General features: G+C 52.5%; 52 non-coding genes across 52 annotated transcripts; 28 read left to right on the forward strand and 24 right to left on the reverse strand.

Annotated features, from left to right (window-relative positions):
* Positions 1-339: 339 nt before the first annotated feature.
* Positions 340-412, reverse strand: Trnar-acg (transfer RNA arginine (anticodon ACG)). The gene has a single exon. It is a non-coding gene; the product is annotated as a tRNA-Arg (tRNA).
* A 377-nt stretch (positions 413-789) lies between these two features.
* Positions 790-881, forward strand: Trnai-uau (transfer RNA isoleucine (anticodon UAU)). Its single transcript is given in 2 exon segments — positions 790-827; positions 846-881. It is a non-coding gene; the product is annotated as a tRNA-Ile (tRNA).
* A 107-nt stretch (positions 882-988) lies between these two features.
* On the forward strand, positions 989-1060 carry Trnad-guc (transfer RNA aspartic acid (anticodon GUC)). Its single transcript has one exon. It is a non-coding gene; the product is annotated as a tRNA-Asp (tRNA).
* A 222-nt stretch (positions 1061-1282) lies between these two features.
* Trnam-cau (transfer RNA methionine (anticodon CAU)) lies at positions 1283-1354 on the reverse strand. Its single transcript has one exon. It is a non-coding gene; the product is annotated as a tRNA-Met (tRNA).
* Positions 1355-1640: 286 nt separating this feature from the next.
* Positions 1641-1713, reverse strand: Trnar-acg (transfer RNA arginine (anticodon ACG)). The gene has a single exon. It is a non-coding gene; the product is annotated as a tRNA-Arg (tRNA).
* A 378-nt stretch (positions 1714-2091) lies between these two features.
* On the forward strand, positions 2092-2183 carry Trnai-uau (transfer RNA isoleucine (anticodon UAU)). Its single transcript is given in 2 exon segments — positions 2092-2129; positions 2148-2183. It is a non-coding gene; the product is annotated as a tRNA-Ile (tRNA).
* Positions 2184-2290: 107 nt separating this feature from the next.
* Positions 2291-2362, forward strand: Trnad-guc (transfer RNA aspartic acid (anticodon GUC)). The gene has a single exon. It is a non-coding gene; the product is annotated as a tRNA-Asp (tRNA).
* Positions 2363-2929: 567 nt separating this feature from the next.
* Positions 2930-3002, reverse strand: Trnar-acg (transfer RNA arginine (anticodon ACG)). Its single transcript has one exon. It is a non-coding gene; the product is annotated as a tRNA-Arg (tRNA).
* Positions 3003-3379: 377 nt separating this feature from the next.
* Positions 3380-3471, forward strand: Trnai-uau (transfer RNA isoleucine (anticodon UAU)). The gene is given in 2 exon segments: positions 3380-3417; positions 3436-3471. It is a non-coding gene; the product is annotated as a tRNA-Ile (tRNA).
* A 107-nt stretch (positions 3472-3578) lies between these two features.
* Trnad-guc (transfer RNA aspartic acid (anticodon GUC)) lies at positions 3579-3650 on the forward strand. Its single transcript has one exon. It is a non-coding gene; the product is annotated as a tRNA-Asp (tRNA).
* Positions 3651-3872: 222 nt separating this feature from the next.
* On the reverse strand, positions 3873-3944 carry Trnam-cau (transfer RNA methionine (anticodon CAU)). Its single transcript has one exon. It is a non-coding gene; the product is annotated as a tRNA-Met (tRNA).
* A 286-nt stretch (positions 3945-4230) lies between these two features.
* On the reverse strand, positions 4231-4303 carry Trnar-acg (transfer RNA arginine (anticodon ACG)). Its single transcript has one exon. It is a non-coding gene; the product is annotated as a tRNA-Arg (tRNA).
* Positions 4304-4681: 378 nt separating this feature from the next.
* Trnai-uau (transfer RNA isoleucine (anticodon UAU)) lies at positions 4682-4773 on the forward strand. Its single transcript is given in 2 exon segments — positions 4682-4719; positions 4738-4773. It is a non-coding gene; the product is annotated as a tRNA-Ile (tRNA).
* Positions 4774-4880: 107 nt separating this feature from the next.
* Trnad-guc (transfer RNA aspartic acid (anticodon GUC)) lies at positions 4881-4952 on the forward strand. Its single transcript has one exon. It is a non-coding gene; the product is annotated as a tRNA-Asp (tRNA).
* A 567-nt stretch (positions 4953-5519) lies between these two features.
* On the reverse strand, positions 5520-5592 carry Trnar-acg (transfer RNA arginine (anticodon ACG)). Its single transcript has one exon. It is a non-coding gene; the product is annotated as a tRNA-Arg (tRNA).
* Positions 5593-5969: 377 nt separating this feature from the next.
* On the forward strand, positions 5970-6061 carry Trnai-uau (transfer RNA isoleucine (anticodon UAU)). The gene is given in 2 exon segments: positions 5970-6007; positions 6026-6061. It is a non-coding gene; the product is annotated as a tRNA-Ile (tRNA).
* A 107-nt stretch (positions 6062-6168) lies between these two features.
* Positions 6169-6240, forward strand: Trnad-guc (transfer RNA aspartic acid (anticodon GUC)). The gene has a single exon. It is a non-coding gene; the product is annotated as a tRNA-Asp (tRNA).
* Positions 6241-6462: 222 nt separating this feature from the next.
* On the reverse strand, positions 6463-6534 carry Trnam-cau (transfer RNA methionine (anticodon CAU)). Its single transcript has one exon. It is a non-coding gene; the product is annotated as a tRNA-Met (tRNA).
* Positions 6535-6820: 286 nt separating this feature from the next.
* Trnar-acg (transfer RNA arginine (anticodon ACG)) lies at positions 6821-6893 on the reverse strand. The gene has a single exon. It is a non-coding gene; the product is annotated as a tRNA-Arg (tRNA).
* Positions 6894-7271: 378 nt separating this feature from the next.
* Trnai-uau (transfer RNA isoleucine (anticodon UAU)) lies at positions 7272-7363 on the forward strand. Its single transcript is given in 2 exon segments — positions 7272-7309; positions 7328-7363. It is a non-coding gene; the product is annotated as a tRNA-Ile (tRNA).
* A 107-nt stretch (positions 7364-7470) lies between these two features.
* On the forward strand, positions 7471-7542 carry Trnad-guc (transfer RNA aspartic acid (anticodon GUC)). The gene has a single exon. It is a non-coding gene; the product is annotated as a tRNA-Asp (tRNA).
* A 567-nt stretch (positions 7543-8109) lies between these two features.
* Positions 8110-8182, reverse strand: Trnar-acg (transfer RNA arginine (anticodon ACG)). The gene has a single exon. It is a non-coding gene; the product is annotated as a tRNA-Arg (tRNA).
* A 377-nt stretch (positions 8183-8559) lies between these two features.
* Trnai-uau (transfer RNA isoleucine (anticodon UAU)) lies at positions 8560-8651 on the forward strand. Its single transcript is given in 2 exon segments — positions 8560-8597; positions 8616-8651. It is a non-coding gene; the product is annotated as a tRNA-Ile (tRNA).
* Positions 8652-8758: 107 nt separating this feature from the next.
* Positions 8759-8830, forward strand: Trnad-guc (transfer RNA aspartic acid (anticodon GUC)). The gene has a single exon. It is a non-coding gene; the product is annotated as a tRNA-Asp (tRNA).
* Positions 8831-9052: 222 nt separating this feature from the next.
* On the reverse strand, positions 9053-9124 carry Trnam-cau (transfer RNA methionine (anticodon CAU)). Its single transcript has one exon. It is a non-coding gene; the product is annotated as a tRNA-Met (tRNA).
* A 286-nt stretch (positions 9125-9410) lies between these two features.
* On the reverse strand, positions 9411-9483 carry Trnar-acg (transfer RNA arginine (anticodon ACG)). Its single transcript has one exon. It is a non-coding gene; the product is annotated as a tRNA-Arg (tRNA).
* Positions 9484-9860: 377 nt separating this feature from the next.
* Positions 9861-9952, forward strand: Trnai-uau (transfer RNA isoleucine (anticodon UAU)). Its single transcript is given in 2 exon segments — positions 9861-9898; positions 9917-9952. It is a non-coding gene; the product is annotated as a tRNA-Ile (tRNA).
* Positions 9953-10059: 107 nt separating this feature from the next.
* On the forward strand, positions 10060-10131 carry Trnad-guc (transfer RNA aspartic acid (anticodon GUC)). The gene has a single exon. It is a non-coding gene; the product is annotated as a tRNA-Asp (tRNA).
* Positions 10132-10353: 222 nt separating this feature from the next.
* Trnam-cau (transfer RNA methionine (anticodon CAU)) lies at positions 10354-10425 on the reverse strand. The gene has a single exon. It is a non-coding gene; the product is annotated as a tRNA-Met (tRNA).
* Positions 10426-10711: 286 nt separating this feature from the next.
* Positions 10712-10784, reverse strand: Trnar-acg (transfer RNA arginine (anticodon ACG)). Its single transcript has one exon. It is a non-coding gene; the product is annotated as a tRNA-Arg (tRNA).
* A 378-nt stretch (positions 10785-11162) lies between these two features.
* Trnai-uau (transfer RNA isoleucine (anticodon UAU)) lies at positions 11163-11254 on the forward strand. The gene is given in 2 exon segments: positions 11163-11200; positions 11219-11254. It is a non-coding gene; the product is annotated as a tRNA-Ile (tRNA).
* Positions 11255-11361: 107 nt separating this feature from the next.
* Trnad-guc (transfer RNA aspartic acid (anticodon GUC)) lies at positions 11362-11433 on the forward strand. Its single transcript has one exon. It is a non-coding gene; the product is annotated as a tRNA-Asp (tRNA).
* A 567-nt stretch (positions 11434-12000) lies between these two features.
* Positions 12001-12073, reverse strand: Trnar-acg (transfer RNA arginine (anticodon ACG)). The gene has a single exon. It is a non-coding gene; the product is annotated as a tRNA-Arg (tRNA).
* Positions 12074-12450: 377 nt separating this feature from the next.
* Trnai-uau (transfer RNA isoleucine (anticodon UAU)) lies at positions 12451-12542 on the forward strand. Its single transcript is given in 2 exon segments — positions 12451-12488; positions 12507-12542. It is a non-coding gene; the product is annotated as a tRNA-Ile (tRNA).
* Positions 12543-12649: 107 nt separating this feature from the next.
* Trnad-guc (transfer RNA aspartic acid (anticodon GUC)) lies at positions 12650-12721 on the forward strand. Its single transcript has one exon. It is a non-coding gene; the product is annotated as a tRNA-Asp (tRNA).
* Positions 12722-12943: 222 nt separating this feature from the next.
* Positions 12944-13015, reverse strand: Trnam-cau (transfer RNA methionine (anticodon CAU)). The gene has a single exon. It is a non-coding gene; the product is annotated as a tRNA-Met (tRNA).
* Positions 13016-13301: 286 nt separating this feature from the next.
* Trnar-acg (transfer RNA arginine (anticodon ACG)) lies at positions 13302-13374 on the reverse strand. Its single transcript has one exon. It is a non-coding gene; the product is annotated as a tRNA-Arg (tRNA).
* Positions 13375-13752: 378 nt separating this feature from the next.
* Positions 13753-13844, forward strand: Trnai-uau (transfer RNA isoleucine (anticodon UAU)). Its single transcript is given in 2 exon segments — positions 13753-13790; positions 13809-13844. It is a non-coding gene; the product is annotated as a tRNA-Ile (tRNA).
* A 107-nt stretch (positions 13845-13951) lies between these two features.
* Trnad-guc (transfer RNA aspartic acid (anticodon GUC)) lies at positions 13952-14023 on the forward strand. The gene has a single exon. It is a non-coding gene; the product is annotated as a tRNA-Asp (tRNA).
* Positions 14024-14245: 222 nt separating this feature from the next.
* On the reverse strand, positions 14246-14317 carry Trnam-cau (transfer RNA methionine (anticodon CAU)). Its single transcript has one exon. It is a non-coding gene; the product is annotated as a tRNA-Met (tRNA).
* Positions 14318-14603: 286 nt separating this feature from the next.
* On the reverse strand, positions 14604-14676 carry Trnar-acg (transfer RNA arginine (anticodon ACG)). The gene has a single exon. It is a non-coding gene; the product is annotated as a tRNA-Arg (tRNA).
* Positions 14677-15054: 378 nt separating this feature from the next.
* On the forward strand, positions 15055-15146 carry Trnai-uau (transfer RNA isoleucine (anticodon UAU)). Its single transcript is given in 2 exon segments — positions 15055-15092; positions 15111-15146. It is a non-coding gene; the product is annotated as a tRNA-Ile (tRNA).
* Positions 15147-15253: 107 nt separating this feature from the next.
* On the forward strand, positions 15254-15325 carry Trnad-guc (transfer RNA aspartic acid (anticodon GUC)). The gene has a single exon. It is a non-coding gene; the product is annotated as a tRNA-Asp (tRNA).
* Positions 15326-15547: 222 nt separating this feature from the next.
* On the reverse strand, positions 15548-15619 carry Trnam-cau (transfer RNA methionine (anticodon CAU)). Its single transcript has one exon. It is a non-coding gene; the product is annotated as a tRNA-Met (tRNA).
* Positions 15620-15905: 286 nt separating this feature from the next.
* Positions 15906-15978, reverse strand: Trnar-acg (transfer RNA arginine (anticodon ACG)). The gene has a single exon. It is a non-coding gene; the product is annotated as a tRNA-Arg (tRNA).
* Positions 15979-16356: 378 nt separating this feature from the next.
* Positions 16357-16448, forward strand: Trnai-uau (transfer RNA isoleucine (anticodon UAU)). The gene is given in 2 exon segments: positions 16357-16394; positions 16413-16448. It is a non-coding gene; the product is annotated as a tRNA-Ile (tRNA).
* Positions 16449-16555: 107 nt separating this feature from the next.
* Positions 16556-16627, forward strand: Trnad-guc (transfer RNA aspartic acid (anticodon GUC)). The gene has a single exon. It is a non-coding gene; the product is annotated as a tRNA-Asp (tRNA).
* Positions 16628-17194: 567 nt separating this feature from the next.
* Trnar-acg (transfer RNA arginine (anticodon ACG)) lies at positions 17195-17267 on the reverse strand. Its single transcript has one exon. It is a non-coding gene; the product is annotated as a tRNA-Arg (tRNA).
* A 377-nt stretch (positions 17268-17644) lies between these two features.
* Positions 17645-17736, forward strand: Trnai-uau (transfer RNA isoleucine (anticodon UAU)). The gene is given in 2 exon segments: positions 17645-17682; positions 17701-17736. It is a non-coding gene; the product is annotated as a tRNA-Ile (tRNA).
* A 107-nt stretch (positions 17737-17843) lies between these two features.
* Trnad-guc (transfer RNA aspartic acid (anticodon GUC)) lies at positions 17844-17915 on the forward strand. The gene has a single exon. It is a non-coding gene; the product is annotated as a tRNA-Asp (tRNA).
* A 222-nt stretch (positions 17916-18137) lies between these two features.
* Positions 18138-18209, reverse strand: Trnam-cau (transfer RNA methionine (anticodon CAU)). Its single transcript has one exon. It is a non-coding gene; the product is annotated as a tRNA-Met (tRNA).
* A 286-nt stretch (positions 18210-18495) lies between these two features.
* Positions 18496-18568, reverse strand: Trnar-acg (transfer RNA arginine (anticodon ACG)). Its single transcript has one exon. It is a non-coding gene; the product is annotated as a tRNA-Arg (tRNA).
* Positions 18569-18701: the final 133 nt, after the last annotated feature.

Genomic DNA, 18701 nt, shown 5'->3' on the forward strand with positions numbered 1-18701 from the left:
AGCGTGGTTTCGATCCACGGACCTCTGGGTTATGGGCACTGCGCCACTCTGCTGTGTGGGGGTGTACTGGCTCTTCGTCACATCACGTGGGACACTTGGGCAGTGTTGTCTGCGTCGCTTTCACACGCCTACATTTGATTGCGTACATCTCCTACAGCTCTCAGCTTGACTTGTCTCGACTTTGCTCGACTGACGCTACGCTGACGCTTGCACGCAGCGATATTTACCACGATCGCCTCGACATGCAGCTGCGAGATGCACAGGAGTAACAAAGCACTGCACGATGCGGCGACATACGAAATCCACTGCCCAGCTACGCGTTGGCAACTAACAAAATGCCGACCCTGCCAGGATTCGAACCTGGAATCTTCTGATCCGTAGTCAGACGCGTTATCCGTTGCGCCACAGGGCCAGTGGCAGCATTTCGCGCTACAAGGCAAGTGCAATTCGCTAAGAAACGTGTTCTCCAGGGCTCATCAAGCTCCCAAGGAAGGCACCACTCGTCCAGCTGCGTGGTCGCGGTGCGCCTGCAGAGCTTGGAGCTTGCCACACATCTGCGCTCGCTGTTCGACAGGTAGCACGAGGCAAGGCGCGCGTTTTTCTGCATTTTTCGATGACGAGAGGCGGTTGATGTGCATGTAAGCGTAGCATATCAAACACGAATAGCACGAAGCGTTCGTACTTAGGTGCCAAAGTCGCAGTATGGCCGCAGGTGGCGATCATATGTTTTTGTAGCCACCACTGGTTTGCAGCAATGCGAATATGGCTAACTGAGAGCGTTTTGCTGTAGCCCCAGTGGCGCAATTGGTTAGCGCACGGTACTTATAAGGCAGTAGCCGTGAGCAATGCCGGGGTTGTGAGTTCGAGCCTCACCTGGGGCATACTTTTATTTCGTAGCAGCTGTCTCTGACAGCATCAGGAGGCTACATTTCAGATGTATCAGCTATGTCAGCAAGATTAATGTGTATTATGTGCGCTAGTTGCGTCTTCCTCGGTAGTATAGTGGTTAGTATCCCCGCCTGTCACGCGGGAGACCGGGGTTCGATTCCCCGCCGGGGAGACGCGATTTTTATCTCACAAACCTGCTCGAGTGGTGCGCGTGTGGGACGGAAGAGCATTAACTTGCTGCAAAATCTTAAAAAATGATGCATCTTAGGAAGTAGTTCTCGCATTCTTCACACTTCAGAATTACTGGGTTTGCTTTTGAGGCTGAATCAATGCCCCCAGCCGACTCTCTAGGCGTAATAATCGAGCCCGACACAATCAGGAAAAGAAATAATTTTAGCAGAGCGTGGTTTCGATCCACGGACCTCTGGGTTATGGGCCCAGCACGCTTCCACTGCGCCACTCTGCTGTGTGGGGGTATACTGGCTCTTCGTCACATCACGTGGGACACTTGGGCAGTGTTGTCTGCGTCGCTTTCACACGCCTACATTTGATTGCGTACATCTCCTACAGCTCTCAGCTTGACTTGTCTCGACTTTGCTCGACTGACGCTACGCTGACGCTTGCACGCAGCGATATTTACCACGATCGCCTCGACATGCAGCTGCGAGATGCACAGGAGTAACAAAGCACTGCACGATGCGGCGACATACGAAATCCACTGCCCAGCTACGCGTTGGCAACTAACAAAATGCCGACCCTGCCAGGATTCGAACCTGGAATCTTCTGATCCGTAGTCAGACGCGTTATCCGTTGCGCCACAGGGCCAGTGGCAGCATTCCTCGCTACAAGGCAAGTGCAATTCGCTAAGAAACGTGTTCTCCAGGGCTCATCAAGCTCCCAAGGAAGGCACCACTCGTCCAGCTGCGTGGTCGCGGTGCGCCTGCAGAGCTTGGAGCTTGCCACACATCTGCGCTCGCTGTTCGACAGGTAGCACGAGGCAAGGCGCGCGTTTTTCTGCATTTTTTCGATGACGAGAGGCGGTTGATGTGCATGTAAGCGTAGCATATCAAACACGAATAGCACGAAGCGTTCGTACTTAGGTGCCAAAGTCGCAGTATGGCCGCAGGTGGCGATCATATGTTTTTGTAGCCACCACTGGTTTGCAGCAATGCGAATATGGCTAACTGAGAGCGTTTTGCTGTAGCCCCAGTGGCGCAATTGGTTAGCGCACGGTACTTATAAGGCAGTAGCCGTGAGCAATGCCGGGGTTGTGAGTTCGAGCCTCACCTGGGGCATACTTTTATTTCGTAGCAGCTGTCTCTGACAGCATCAGGAGGCTACATTTCAGATGTATCAGCTATGTCAGCAAGATTAATGTGTATTATGTGCGCTAGTTGCGTCTTCCTCGGTAGTATAGTGGTTAGTATCCCCGCCTGTCACGCGGGAGACCGGGGTTCGATTCCCCGCCGGGGAGACGCGATTTTTATCTCACAAACCTGCTCGAGTGGTGCGCGTGTGGGACGGAAGAGCATTAACTTGCTGCAAAATCTTAAAAAATGATGCATCTTAGGAAGTAGTTCTCGCATTCTTCACACTTCAGAATTACTGGGTTTGCTTTTGAGGCTGAATCAATGCCCCCAGCCGACTCTCTAGGCGTAATAATCGAGCCCGACACAATCAGGAAAAGAAATAATTTTAGCAGAGCGTGGTTTCGATCCACGGACCTCTGGGTTATGGGCACTGCGCCACTCTGCTGTGTGGGGGTGTACTGGCTCTTCGTCACATCACGTGGGACACTTGGGCAGTGTTGTCTGCGTCGCTTTCACACGCCTACATTTGATTGCGTACATCTCCTACAGCTCTCAGCTTGACTTGTCTCGACTTTGCTCGACTGACGCTACGCTGACGCTTGCACGCAGCGATATTTACCACGATCGCCTCGACATGCAGCTGCGAGATGCACAGGAGTAACAAAGCACTGCACGATGCGGCGACATACGAAATCCACTGCCCAGCTACGCGTTGGCAACTAACAAAATGCCGACCCTGCCAGGATTCGAACCTGGAATCTTCTGATCCGTAGTCAGACGCGTTATCCGTTGCGCCACAGGGCCAGTGGCAGCATTTCGCGCTACAAGGCAAGTGCAATTCGCTAAGAAACGTGTTCTCCAGGGCTCATCAAGCTCCCAAGGAAGGCACCACTCGTCCAGCTGCGTGGTCGCGGTGCGCCTGCAGAGCTTGGAGCTTGCCACACATCTGCGCTCGCTGTTCGACAGGTAGCACGAGGCAAGGCGCGCGTTTTTCTGCATTTTTCGATGACGAGAGGCGGTTGATGTGCATGTAAGCGTAGCATATCAAACACGAATAGCACGAAGCGTTCGTACTTAGGTGCCAAAGTCGCAGTATGGCCGCAGGTGGCGATCATATGTTTTTGTAGCCACCACTGGTTTGCAGCAATGCGAATATGGCTAACTGAGAGCGTTTTGCTGTAGCCCCAGTGGCGCAATTGGTTAGCGCACGGTACTTATAAGGCAGTAGCCGTGAGCAATGCCGGGGTTGTGAGTTCGAGCCTCACCTGGGGCATACTTTTATTTCGTAGCAGCTGTCTCTGACAGCATCAGGAGGCTACATTTCAGATGTATCAGCTATGTCAGCAAGATTAATGTGTATTATGTGCGCTAGTTGCGTCTTCCTCGGTAGTATAGTGGTTAGTATCCCCGCCTGTCACGCGGGAGACCGGGGTTCGATTCCCCGCCGGGGAGACGCGATTTTTATCTCACAAACCTGCTCGAGTGGTGCGCGTGTGGGACGGAAGAGCATTAACTTGCTGCAAAATCTTAAAAAATGATGCATCTTAGGAAGTAGTTCTCGCATTCTTCACACTTCAGAATTACTGGGTTTGCTTTTGAGGCTGAATCAATGCCCCCAGCCGACTCTCTAGGCGTAATAATCGAGCCCGACACAATCAGGAAAAGAAATAATTTTAGCAGAGCGTGGTTTCGATCCACGGACCTCTGGGTTATGGGCCCAGCACGCTTCCACTGCGCCACTCTGCTGTGTGGGGGTATACTGGCTCTTCGTCACATCACGTGGGACACTTGGGCAGTGTTGTCTGCGTCGCTTTCACACGCCTACATTTGATTGCGTACATCTCCTACAGCTCTCAGCTTGACTTGTCTCGACTTTGCTCGACTGACGCTACGCTGACGCTTGCACGCAGCGATATTTACCACGATCGCCTCGACATGCAGCTGCGAGATGCACAGGAGTAACAAAGCACTTCACGATGCGGCGACATACGAAATCCACTGCCCAGCTACGCGTTGGCAACTAACAAAATGCCGACCCTGCCAGGATTCGAACCTGGAATCTTCTGATCCGTAGTCAGACGCGTTATCCGTTGCGCCACAGGGCCAGTGGCAGCATTTCTCGCTACAAGGCAAGTGCAATTCGCTAAGAAACGTGTTCTCCAGGGCTCATCAAGCTCCCAAGGAAGGCACCACTCGTCCAGCTGCGTGGTCGCGGTGCGCCTGCAGAGCTTGGAGCTTGCCACACATCTGCGCTCGCTGTTCGACAGGTAGCACGAGGCAAGGCGCGCGTTTTTCTGCATTTTTTCGATGACGAGAGGCGGTTGATGTGCATGTAAGCGTAGCATATCAAACACGAATAGCACGAAGCGTTCGTACTTAGGTGCCAAAGTCGCAGTATGGCCGCAGGTGGCGATCATATGTTTTTGTAGCCACCACTGGTTTGCAGCAATGCGAATATGGCTAACTGAGAGCGTTTTGCTGTAGCCCCAGTGGCGCAATTGGTTAGCGCACGGTACTTATAAGGCAGTAGCCGTGAGCAATGCCGGGGTTGTGAGTTCGAGCCTCACCTGGGGCATACTTTTATTTCGTAGCAGCTGTCTCTGACAGCATCAGGAGGCTACATTTCAGATGTATCAGCTATGTCAGCAAGATTAATGTGTATTATGTGCGCTAGTTGCGTCTTCCTCGGTAGTATAGTGGTTAGTATCCCCGCCTGTCACGCGGGAGACCGGGGTTCGATTCCCCGCCGGGGAGACGCGATTTTTATCTCACAAACCTGCTCGAGTGGTGCGCGTGTGGGACGGAAGAGCATTAACTTGCTGCAAAATCTTAAAAAATGATGCATCTTAGGAAGTAGTTCTCGCATTCTTCACACTTCAGAATTACTGGGTTTGCTTTTGAGGCTGAATCAATGCCCCCAGCCGACTCTCTAGGCGTAATAATCGAGCCCGACACAATCAGGAAAAGAAATAATTTTAGCAGAGCGTGGTTTCGATCCACGGACCTCTGGGTTATGGGCACTGCGCCACTCTGCTGTGTGGGGGTGTACTGGCTCTTCGTCACATCACGTGGGACACTTGGGCAGTGTTGTCTGCGTCGCTTTCACACGCCTACATTTGATTGCGTACATCTCCTACAGCTCTCAGCTTGACTTGTCTCGACTTTGCTCGACTGACGCTACGCTGACGCTTGCACGCAGCGATATTTACCACGATCGCCTCGACATGCAGCTGCGAGATGCACAGGAGTAACAAAGCACTGCACGATGCGGCGACATACGAAATCCACTGCCCAGCTACGCGTTGGCAACTAACAAAATGCCGACCCTGCCAGGATTCGAACCTGGAATCTTCTGATCCGTAGTCAGACGCGTTATCCGTTGCGCCACAGGGCCAGTGGCAGCATTTCGCGCTACAAGGCAAGTGCAATTCGCTAAGAAACGTGTTCTCCAGGGCTCATCAAGCTCCCAAGGAAGGCACCACTCGTCCAGCTGCGTGGTCGCGGTGCGCCTGCAGAGCTTGGAGCTTGCCACACATCTGCGCTCGCTGTTCGACAGGTAGCACGAGGCAAGGCGCGCGTTTTTCTGCATTTTTCGATGACGAGAGGCGGTTGATGTGCATGTAAGCGTAGCATATCAAACACGAATAGCACGAAGCGTTCGTACTTAGGTGCCAAAGTCGCAGTATGGCCGCAGGTGGCGATCATATGTTTTTGTAGCCACCACTGGTTTGCAGCAATGCGAATATGGCTAACTGAGAGCGTTTTGCTGTAGCCCCAGTGGCGCAATTGGTTAGCGCACGGTACTTATAAGGCAGTAGCCGTGAGCAATGCCGGGGTTGTGAGTTCGAGCCTCACCTGGGGCATACTTTTATTTCGTAGCAGCTGTCTCTGACAGCATCAGGAGGCTACATTTCAGATGTATCAGCTATGTCAGCAAGATTAATGTGTATTATGTGCGCTAGTTGCGTCTTCCTCGGTAGTATAGTGGTTAGTATCCCCGCCTGTCACGCGGGAGACCGGGGTTCGATTCCCCGCCGGGGAGACGCGATTTTTATCTCACAAACCTGCTCGAGTGGTGCGCGTGTGGGACGGAAGAGCATTAACTTGCTGCAAAATCTTAAAAAATGATGCATCTTAGGAAGTAGTTCTCGCATTCTTCACACTTCAGAATTACTGGGTTTGCTTTTGAGGCTGAATCAATGCCCCCAGCCGACTCTCTAGGCGTAATAATCGAGCCCGACACAATCAGGAAAAGAAATAATTTTAGCAGAGCGTGGTTTCGATCCACGGACCTCTGGGTTATGGGCCCAGCACGCTTCCACTGCGCCACTCTGCTGTGTGGGGGTATACTGGCTCTTCGTCACATCACGTGGGACACTTGGGCAGTGTTGTCTGCGTCGCTTTCACACGCCTACATTTGATTGCGTACATCTCCTACAGCTCTCAGCTTGACTTGTCTCGACTTTGCTCGACTGACGCTACGCTGACGCTTGCACGCAGCGATATTTACCACGATCGCCTCGACATGCAGCTGCGAGATGCACAGGAGTAACAAAGCACTGCACGATGCGGCGACATACGAAATCCACTGCCCAGCTACGCGTTGGCAACTAACAAAATGCCGACCCTGCCAGGATTCGAACCTGGAATCTTCTGATCCGTAGTCAGACGCGTTATCCGTTGCGCCACAGGGCCAGTGGCAGCATTCCTCGCTACAAGGCAAGTGCAATTCGCTAAGAAACGTGTTCTCCAGGGCTCATCAAGCTCCCAAGGAAGGCACCACTCGTCCAGCTGCGTGGTCGCGGTGCGCCTGCAGAGCTTGGAGCTTGCCACACATCTGCGCTCGCTGTTCGACAGGTAGCACGAGGCAAGGCGCGCGTTTTTCTGCATTTTTTCGATGACGAGAGGCGGTTGATGTGCATGTAAGCGTAGCATATCAAACACGAATAGCACGAAGCGTTCGTACTTAGGTGCCAAAGTCGCAGTATGGCCGCAGGTGGCGATCATATGTTTTTGTAGCCACCACTGGTTTGCAGCAATGCGAATATGGCTAACTGAGAGCGTTTTGCTGTAGCCCCAGTGGCGCAATTGGTTAGCGCACGGTACTTATAAGGCAGTAGCCGTGAGCAATGCCGGGGTTGTGAGTTCGAGCCTCACCTGGGGCATACTTTTATTTCGTAGCAGCTGTCTCTGACAGCATCAGGAGGCTACATTTCAGATGTATCAGCTATGTCAGCAAGATTAATGTGTATTATGTGCGCTAGTTGCGTCTTCCTCGGTAGTATAGTGGTTAGTATCCCCGCCTGTCACGCGGGAGACCGGGGTTCGATTCCCCGCCGGGGAGACGCGATTTTTATCTCACAAACCTGCTCGAGTGGTGCGCGTGTGGGACGGAAGAGCATTAACTTGCTGCAAAATCTTAAAAAATGATGCATCTTAGGAAGTAGTTCTCGCATTCTTCACACTTCAGAATTACTGGGTTTGCTTTTGAGGCTGAATCAATGCCCCCAGCCGACTCTCTAGGCGTAATAATCGAGCCCGACACAATCAGGAAAAGAAATAATTTTAGCAGAGCGTGGTTTCGATCCACGGACCTCTGGGTTATGGGCACTGCGCCACTCTGCTGTGTGGGGGTGTACTGGCTCTTCGTCACATCACGTGGGACACTTGGGCAGTGTTGTCTGCGTCGCTTTCACACGCCTACATTTGATTGCGTACATCTCCTACAGCTCTCAGCTTGACTTGTCTCGACTTTGCTCGACTGACGCTACGCTGACGCTTGCACGCAGCGATATTTACCACGATCGCCTCGACATGCAGCTGCGAGATGCACAGGAGTAACAAAGCACTGCACGATGCGGCGACATACGAAATCCACTGCCCAGCTACGCGTTGGCAACTAACAAAATGCCGACCCTGCCAGGATTCGAACCTGGAATCTTCTGATCCGTAGTCAGACGCGTTATCCGTTGCGCCACAGGGCCAGTGGCAGCATTTCGCGCTACAAGGCAAGTGCAATTCGCTAAGAAACGTGTTCTCCAGGGCTCATCAAGCTCCCAAGGAAGGCACCACTCGTCCAGCTGCGTGGTCGCGGTGCGCCTGCAGAGCTTGGAGCTTGCCACACATCTGCGCTCGCTGTTCGACAGGTAGCACGAGGCAAGGCGCGCGTTTTTCTGCATTTTTCGATGACGAGAGGCGGTTGATGTGCATGTAAGCGTAGCATATCAAACACGAATAGCACGAAGCGTTCGTACTTAGGTGCCAAAGTCGCAGTATGGCCGCAGGTGGCGATCATATGTTTTTGTAGCCACCACTGGTTTGCAGCAATGCGAATATGGCTAACTGAGAGCGTTTTGCTGTAGCCCCAGTGGCGCAATTGGTTAGCGCACGGTACTTATAAGGCAGTAGCCGTGAGCAATGCCGGGGTTGTGAGTTCGAGCCTCACCTGGGGCATACTTTTATTTCGTAGCAGCTGTCTCTGACAGCATCAGGAGGCTACATTTCAGATGTATCAGCTATGTCAGCAAGATTAATGTGTATTATGTGCGCTAGTTGCGTCTTCCTCGGTAGTATAGTGGTTAGTATCCCCGCCTGTCACGCGGGAGACCGGGGTTCGATTCCCCGCCGGGGAGACGCGATTTTTATCTCACAAACCTGCTCGAGTGGTGCGCGTGTGGGACGGAAGAGCATTAACTTGCTGCAAAATCTTAAAAAATGATGCATCTTAGGAAGTAGTTCTCGCATTCTTCACACTTCAGAATTACTGGGTTTGCTTTTGAGGCTGAATCAATGCCCCCAGCCGACTCTCTAGGCGTAATAATCGAGCCCGACACAATCAGGAAAAGAAATAATTTTAGCAGAGCGTGGTTTCGATCCACGGACCTCTGGGTTATGGGCCCAGCACGCTTCCACTGCGCCACTCTGCTGTGTGGGGGTATACTGGCTCTTCGTCACATCACGTGGGACACTTGGGCAGTGTTGTCTGCGTCGCTTTCACACGCCTACATTTGATTGCGTACATCTCCTACAGCTCTCAGCTTGACTTGTCTCGACTTTGCTCGACTGACGCTACGCTGACGCTTGCACGCAGCGATATTTACCACGATCGCCTCGACATGCAGCTGCGAGATGCACAGGAGTAACAAAGCACTGCACGATGCGGCGACATACGAAATCCACTGCCCAGCTACGCGTTGGCAACTAACAAAATGCCGACCCTGCCAGGATTCGAACCTGGAATCTTCTGATCCGTAGTCAGACGCGTTATCCGTTGCGCCACAGGGCCAGTGGCAGCATTTCGCGCTACAAGGCAAGTGCAATTCGCTAAGAAACGTGTTCTCCAGGGCTCATCAAGCTCCCAAGGAAGGCACCACTCGTCCAGCTGCGTGGTCGCGGTGCGCCTGCAGAGCTTGGAGCTTGCCACACATCTGCGCTCGCTGTTCGACAGGTAGCACGAGGCAAGGCGCGCGTTTTTCTGCATTTTTCGATGACGAGAGGCGGTTGATGTGCATGTAAGCGTAGCATATCAAACACGAATAGCACGAAGCGTTCGTACTTAGGTGCCAAAGTCGCAGTATGGCCGCAGGTGGCGATCATATGTTTTTGTAGCCACCACTGGTTTGCAGCAATGCGAATATGGCTAACTGAGAGCGTTTTGCTGTAGCCCCAGTGGCGCAATTGGTTAGCGCACGGTACTTATAAGGCAGTAGCCGTGAGCAATGCCGGGGTTGTGAGTTCGAGCCTCACCTGGGGCATACTTTTATTTCGTAGCAGCTGTCTCTGACAGCATCAGGAGGCTACATTTCAGATGTATCAGCTATGTCAGCAAGATTAATGTGTATTATGTGCGCTAGTTGCGTCTTCCTCGGTAGTATAGTGGTTAGTATCCCCGCCTGTCACGCGGGAGACCGGGGTTCGATTCCCCGCCGGGGAGACGCGATTTTTATCTCACAAACCTGCTCGAGTGGTGCGCGTGTGGGACGGAAGAGCATTAACTTGCTGCAAAATCTTAAAAAATGATGCATCTTAGGAAGTAGTTCTCGCATTCTTCACACTTCAGAATTACTGGGTTTGCTTTTGAGGCTGAATCAATGCCCCCAGCCGACTCTCTAGGCGTAATAATCGAGCCCGACACAATCAGGAAAAGAAATAATTTTAGCAGAGCGTGGTTTCGATCCACGGACCTCTGGGTTATGGGCCCAGCACGCTTCCACTGCGCCACTCTGCTGTGTGGGGGTATACTGGCTCTTCGTCACATCACGTGGGACACTTGGGCAGTGTTGTCTGCGTCGCTTTCACACGCCTACATTTGATTGCGTACATCTCCTACAGCTCTCAGCTTGACTTGTCTCGACTTTGCTCGACTGACGCTACGCTGACGCTTGCACGCAGCGATATTTACCACGATCGCCTCGACATGCAGCTGCGAGATGCACAGGAGTAACAAAGCACTGCACGATGCGGCGACATACGAAATCCACTGCCCAGCTACGCGTTGGCAACTAACAAAATGCCGACCCTGCCAGGATTCGAACCTGGAATCTTCTGATCCGTAGTCAGACGCGTTATCCGTTGCGCCACAGGGCCAGTGGCAGCATTCCTCGCTACAAGGCAAGTGCAATTCGCTAAGAAACGTGTTCTCCAGGGCTCATCAAGCTCCCAAGGAAGGCACCACTCGTCCAGCTGCGTGGTCGCGGTGCGCCTGCAGAGCTTGGAGCTTGCCACACATCTGCGCTCGCTGTTCGACAGGTAGCACGAGGCAAGGCGCGCGTTTTTCTGCATTTTTTCGATGACGAGAGGCGGTTGATGTGCATGTAAGCGTAGCATATCAAACACGAATAGCACGAAGCGTTCGTACTTAGGTGCCAAAGTCGCAGTATGGCCGCAGGTGGCGATCATATGTTTTTGTAGCCACCACTGGTTTGCAGCAATGCGAATATGGCTAACTGAGAGCGTTTTGCTGTAGCCCCAGTGGCGCAATTGGTTAGCGCACGGTACTTATAAGGCAGTAGCCGTGAGCAATGCCGGGGTTGTGAGTTCGAGCCTCACCTGGGGCATACTTTTATTTCGTAGCAGCTGTCTCTGACAGCATCAGGAGGCTACATTTCAGATGTATCAGCTATGTCAGCAAGATTAATGTGTATTATGTGCGCTAGTTGCGTCTTCCTCGGTAGTATAGTGGTTAGTATCCCCGCCTGTCACGCGGGAGACCGGGGTTCGATTCCCCGCCGGGGAGACGCGATTTTTATCTCACAAACCTGCTCGAGTGGTGCGCGTGTGGGACGGAAGAGCATTAACTTGCTGCAAAATCTTAAAAAATGATGCATCTTAGGAAGTAGTTCTCGCATTCTTCACACTTCAGAATTACTGGGTTTGCTTTTGAGGCTGAATCAATGCCCCCAGCCGACTCTCTAGGCGTAATAATCGAGCCCGACACAATCAGGAAAAGAAATAATTTTAGCAGAGCGTGGTTTCGATCCACGGACCTCTGGGTTATGGGCACTGCGCCACTCTGCTGTGTGGGGGTGTACTGGCTCTTCGTCACATCACGTGGGACACTTGGGCAGTGTTGTCTGCGTCGCTTTCACACGCCTACATTTGATTGCGTACATCTCCTACAGCTCTCAGCTTGACTTGTCTCGACTTTGCTCGACTGACGCTACGCTGACGCTTGCACGCAGCGATATTTACCACGATCGCCTCGACATGCAGCTGCGAGATGCACAGGAGTAACAAAGCACTGCACGATGCGGCGACATACGAAATCCACTGCCCAGCTACGCGTTGGCAACTAACAAAATGCCGACCCTGCCAGGATTCGAACCTGGAATCTTCTGATCCGTAGTCAGACGCGATATCCGTTGCGCCACAGGGCCAGTGGCAGCATTTCTCGCTACAAGGCAAGTGCAATTCGCTAAGAAACGTGTTCTCCAGGGCTCATCAAGCTCCCAAGGAAGGCACCACTCGTCCAGCTGCGTGGTCGCGGTGCGCCTGCAGAGCTTGGAGCTTGCCACACATCTGCGCTCGCTGTTCGACAGGTAGCACGAGGCAAGGCGCGCGTTTTTCTGCATTTTTCGATGACGAGAGGCGGTTGATGTGCATGTAAGCGTAGCATATCAAACACGAATAGCACGAAGCGTTCGTACTTAGGTGCCAAAGTCGCAGTATGGCCGCAGGTGGCGATCATATGTTTTTGTAGCCACCACTGGTTTGCAGCAATGCGAATATGGCTAACTGAGAGCGTTTTGCTGTAGCCCCAGTGGCGCAATTGGTTAGCGCACGGTACTTATAAGGCAGTAGCCGTGAGCAATGCCGGGGTTGTGAGTTCGAGCCTCACCTGGGGCATACTTTTATTTCGTAGCAGCTGTCTCTGACAGCATCAGGAGGCTACATTTCAGATGTATCAGCTATGTCAGCAAGATTAATGTGTATTATGTGCGCTAGTTGCGTCTTCCTCGGTAGTATAGTGGTTAGTATCCCCGCCTGTCACGCGGGAGACCGGGGTTCGATTCCCCGCCGGGGAGACGCGATTTTTATCTCACAAACCTGCTCGAGTGGTGCGCGTGTGGGACGGAAGAGCATTAACTTGCTGCAAAATCTTAAAAAATGATGCATCTTAGGAAGTAGTTCTCGCATTCTTCACACTTCAGAATTACTGGGTTTGCTTTTGAGGCTGAATCAATGCCCCCAGCCGACTCTCTAGGCGTAATAATCGAGCCCGACACAATCAGGAAAAGAAATAATTTTAGCAGAGCGTGGTTTCGATCCACGGACCTCTGGGTTATGGGCCCAGCACGCTTCCACTGCGCCACTCTGCTGTGTGGGGGTATACTGGCTCTTCGTCACATCACGTGGGACACTTGGGCAGTGTTGTCTGCGTCGCTTTCACACGCCTACATTTGATTGCGTACATCTCCTACAGCTCTCAGCTTGACTTGTCTCGACTTTGCTCGACTGACGCTACGCTGACGCTTGCACGCAGCGATATTTACCACGATCGCCTCGACATGCAGCTGCGAGATGCACAGGAGTAACAAAGCACTGCACGATGCGGCGACATACGAAATCCACTGCCCAGCTACGCGTTGGCAACTAACAAAATGCCGACCCTGCCAGGATTCGAACCTGGAATCTTCTGATCCGTAGTCAGACGCGTTATCCGTTGCGCCACAGGGCCAGTGGCAGCATTCCTCGCTACAAGGCAAGTGCAATTCGCTAAGAAACGTGTTCTCCAGGGCTCATCAAGCTCCCAAGGAAGGCACCACTCGTCCAGCTGCGTGGTCGCGGTGCGCCTGCAGAGCTTGGAGCTTGCCACACATCTGCGCTCGCTGTTCGACAGGTAGCACGAGGCAAGGCGCGCGTTTTTCTGCATTTTTTCGATGACGAGAGGCGGTTGATGTGCATGTAAGCGTAGCATATCAAACACGAATAGCACGAAGCGTTCGTACTTAGGTGCCAAAGTCGCAGTATGGCCGCAGGTGGCGATCATATGTTTTTGTAGCCACCACTGGTTTGCAGCAATGCGAATATGGCTAACTGAGAGCGTTTTGCTGTAGCCCCAGTGGCGCAATTGGTTAGCGCACGGTACTTATAAGGCAGTAGCCGTGAGCAATGCCGGGGTTGTGAGTTCGAGCCTCACCTGGGGCATACTTTTATTTCGTAGCAGCTGTCTCTGACAGCATCAGGAGGCTACATTTCAGATGTATCAGCTATGTCAGCAAGATTAATGTGTATTATGTGCGCTAGTTGCGTCTTCCTCGGTAGTATAGTGGTTAGTATCCCCGCCTGTCACGCGGGAGACCGGGGTTCGATTCCCCGCCGGGGAGACGCGATTTTTATCTCACAAACCTGCTCGAGTGGTGCGCGTGTGGGACGGAAGAGCATTAACTTGCTGCAAAATCTTAAAAAATGATGCATCTTAGGAAGTAGTTCTCGCATTCTTCACACTTCAGAATTACTGGGTTTGCTTTTGAGGCTGAATCAATGCCCCCAGCCGACTCTCTAGGCGTAATAATCGAGCCCGACACAATCAGGAAAAGAAATAATTTTAGCAGAGCGTGGTTTCGATCCACGGACCTCTGGGTTATGGGCCCAGCACGCTTCCACTGCGCCACTCTGCTGTGTGGGGGTATACTGGCTCTTCGTCACATCACGTGGGACACTTGGGCAGTGTTGTCTGCGTCGCTTTCACACGCCTACATTTGATTGCGTACATCTCCTACAGCTCTCAGCTTGACTTGTCTCGACTTTGCTCGACTGACGCTACGCTGACGCTTGCACGCAGCGATATTTACCACGATCGCCTCGACATGCAGCTGCGAGATGCACAGGAGTAACAAAGCACTGCACGATGCGGCGACATACGAAATCCACTGCCCAGCTACGCGTTGGCAACTAACAAAATGCCGACCCTGCCAGGATTCGAACCTGGAATCTTCTGATCCGTAGTCAGACGCGTTATCCGTTGCGCCACAGGGCCAGTGGCAGCATTCCTCGCTACAAGGCAAGTGCAATTCGCTAAGAAACGTGTTCTCCAGGGCTCATCAAGCTCCCAAGGAAGGCACCACTCGTCCAGCTGCGTGGTCGCGGTGCGCCTGCAGAGCTTGGAGCTTGCCACACATCTGCGCTCGCTGTTCGACAGGTAGCACGAGGCAAGGCGCGCGTTTTTCTGCATTTTTTCGATGACGAGAGGCGGTTGATGTGCATGTAAGCGTAGCATATCAAACACGAATAGCACGAAGCGTTCGTACTTAGGTGCCAAAGTCGCAGTATGGCCGCAGGTGGCGATCATATGTTTTTGTAGCCACCACTGGTTTGCAGCAATGCGAATATGGCTAACTGAGAGCGTTTTGCTGTAGCCCCAGTGGCGCAATTGGTTAGCGCACGGTACTTATAAGGCAGTAGCCGTGAGCAATGCCGGGGTTGTGAGTTCGAGCCTCACCTGGGGCATACTTTTATTTCGTAGCAGCTGTCTCTGACAGCATCAGGAGGCTACATTTCAGATGTATCAGCTATGTCAGCAAGATTAATGTGTATTATGTGCGCTAGTTGCGTCTTCCTCGGTAGTATAGTGGTTAGTATCCCCGCCTGTCACGCGGGAGACCGGGGTTCGATTCCCCGCCGGGGAGACGCGATTTTTATCTCACAAACCTGCTCGAGTGGTGCGCGTGTGGGACGGAAGAGCATTAACTTGCTGCAAAATCTTAAAAAATGATGCATCTTAGGAAGTAGTTCTCGCATTCTTCACACTTCAGAATTACTGGGTTTGCTTTTGAGGCTGAATCAATGCCCCCAGCCGACTCTCTAGGCGTAATAATCGAGCCCGACACAATCAGGAAAAGAAATAATTTTAGCAGAGCGTGGTTTCGATCCACGGACCTCTGGGTTATGGGCCCAGCACGCTTCCACTGCGCCACTCTGCTGTGTGGGGGTATACTGGCTCTTCGTCACATCACGTGGGACACTTGGGCAGTGTTGTCTGCGTCGCTTTCACACGCCTACATTTGATTGCGTACATCTCCTACAGCTCTCAGCTTGACTTGTCTCGACTTTGCTCGACTGACGCTACGCTGACGCTTGCACGCAGCGATATTTACCACGATCGCCTCGACATGCAGCTGCGAGATGCACAGGAGTAACAAAGCACTTCACGATGCGGCGACATACGAAATCCACTGCCCAGCTACGCGTTGGCAACTAACAAAATGCCGACCCTGCCAGGATTCGAACCTGGAATCTTCTGATCCGTAGTCAGACGCGTTATCCGTTGCGCCACAGGGCCAGTGGCAGCATTTCTCGCTACAAGGCAAGTGCAATTCGCTAAGAAACGTGTTCTCCAGGGCTCATCAAGCTCCCAAGGAAGGCACCACTCGTCCAGCTGCGTGGTCGCGGTGCGCCTGCAGAGCTTGGAGCTTGCCACACATCTGCGCTCGCTGTTCGACAGGTAGCACGAGGCAAGGCGCGCGTTTTTCTGCATTTTTTCGATGACGAGAGGCGGTTGATGTGCATGTAAGCGTAGCATATCAAACACGAATAGCACGAAGCGTTCGTACTTAGGTGCCAAAGTCGCAGTATGGCCGCAGGTGGCGATCATATGTTTTTGTAGCCACCACTGGTTTGCAGCAATGCGAATATGGCTAACTGAGAGCGTTTTGCTGTAGCCCCAGTGGCGCAATTGGTTTGCGCACGGTACTTATAAGGCAGTAGCCGTGAGCAATGCCGGGGTTGTGAGTTCGAGCCTCACCTGGGGCATACTTTTATTTCGTAGCAGCTGTCTCTGACAGCATCAGGAGGCTACATTTCAGATGTATCAGCTATGTCAGCAAGATTAATGTGTATTATGTGCGCTAGTTGCGTCTTCCTCGGTAGTATAGTGGTTAGTATCCCCGCCTGTCACGCGGGAGACCGGGGTTCGATTCCCCGCCGGGGAGACGCGATTTTTATCTCACAAACCTGCTCGAGTGGTGCGCGTGTGGGACGGAAGAGCATTAACTTGCTGCAAAATCTTAAAAAATGATGCATCTTAGGAAGTAGTTCTCGCATTCTTCACACTTCAGAATTACTGGGTTTGCTTTTGAGGCTGAATCAATGCCCCCAGCCGACTCTCTAGGCGTAATAATCGAGCCCGACACAATCAGGAAAAGAAATAATTTTAGCAGAGCGTGGTTTCGATCCACGGACCTCTGGGTTATGGGCACTGCGCCACTCTGCTGTGTGGGGGTGTACTGGCTCTTCGTCACATCACGTGGGACACTTGGGCAGTGTTGTCTGCGTCGCTTTCACACGCCTACATTTGATTGCGTACATCTCCTACAGCTCTCAGCTTGACTTGTCTCGACTTTGCTCGACTGACGCTACGCTGACGCTTGCACGCAGCGATATTTACCACGATCGCCTCGACATGCAGCTGCGAGATGCACAGGAGTAACAAAGCACTGCACGATGCGGCGACATACGAAATCCACTGCCCAGCTACGCGTTGGCAACTAACAAAATGCCGACCCTGCCAGGATTCGAACCTGGAATCTTCTGATCCGTAGTCAGACGCGTTATCCGTTGCGCCACAGGGCCAGTGGCAGCATTTCGCGCTACAAGGCAAGTGCAATTCGCTAAGAAACGTGTTCTCCAGGGCTCATCAAGCTCCCAAGGAAGGCACCACTCGTCCAGCTGCGTGGTCGCGGTGCGCCTGCAGAGCTTGGAGCTTGCCACACATCTGCGCTCGCTGTTCGACAGGTAGCACGAGGCAAGGCGCGCGTTTTTCTGCATTTTTCGATGACGAGAGGCGGTTGATGTGCATGTAAGCGTAGCATATCAAACACGAATAGCACGAAGCGTTCGTACTTAGGTGCCAAAGTCGCAGTATGGCCGCAGGTGGCGATCATATGTTTTTGTAGCCACCACTGGTTTGCAGCAATGCGAATATGGCTAACTGAGAGCGTTTTGCTGTAGCCCCAGTGGCGCAATTGGTTAGCGCACGGTACTTATAAGGCAGTAGCCGTGAGCAATGCCGGGGTTGTGAGTTCGAGCCTCACCTGGGGCATACTTTTATTTCGTAGCAGCTGTCTCTGACAGCATCAGGAGGCTACATTTCAGATGTATCAGCTATGTCAGCAAGATTAATGTGTATTATGTGCGCTAGTTGCGTCTTCCTCGGTAGTATAGTGGTTAGTATCCCCGCCTGTCACGCGGGAGACCGGGGTTCGATTCCCCGCCGGGGAGACGCGATTTTTATCTCACAAACCTGCTCGAGTGGTGCGCGTGTGGGACGGAAGAGCATTAACTTGCTGCAAAATCTTAAAAAATGATGCATCTTAGGAAGTAGTTCTCGCATTCTTCACACTTCAGAATTACTGGGTTTGCTTTTGAGGCTGAATCAATGCCCCCAGCCGACTCTCTAGGCGTAATAATCGAGCCCGACACAATCAGGAAAAGAAATAATTTTAGCAGAGCGTGGTTTCGATCCACGGACCTCTGGGTTATGGGCCCAGCACGCTTCCACTGCGCCACTCTGCTGTGTGGGGGTATACTGGCTCTTCGTCACATCACGTGGGACACTTGGGCAGTGTTGTCTGCGTCGCTTTCACACGCCTACATTTGATTGCGTACATCTCCTACAGCTCTCAGCTTGACTTGTCTCGACTTTGCTCGACTGACGCTACGCTGACGCTTGCACGCAGCGATATTTACCACGATCGCCTCGACATGCAGCTGCGAGATGCACAGGAGTAACAAAGCACTGCACGATGCGGCGACATACGAAATCCACTGCCCAGCTACGCGTTGGCAACTAACAAAATGCCGACCCTGCCAGGATTCGAACCTGGAATCTTCTGATCCGTAGTCAGACGCGTTATCCGTTGCGCCACAGGGCCAGTGGCAGCATTCCTCGCTACAAGGCAAGTGCAATTCGCTAAGAAACGTGTTCTCCAGGGCTCATCAAGCTCCCAAGGAAGGCACCACTCGTCCAGCTGCGTGGTCGCGGTGCGCCTGCAGAGCTTGGAGCTT

The sequence above is a fragment of the Schistocerca nitens genome, unplaced genomic scaffold (assembly GCF_023898315.1).
Source record: "Schistocerca nitens isolate TAMUIC-IGC-003100 unplaced genomic scaffold, iqSchNite1.1 HiC_scaffold_366, whole genome shotgun sequence".
Lineage (NCBI taxonomy): Eukaryota > Metazoa > Arthropoda > Insecta > Orthoptera > Acrididae > Schistocerca > Schistocerca nitens.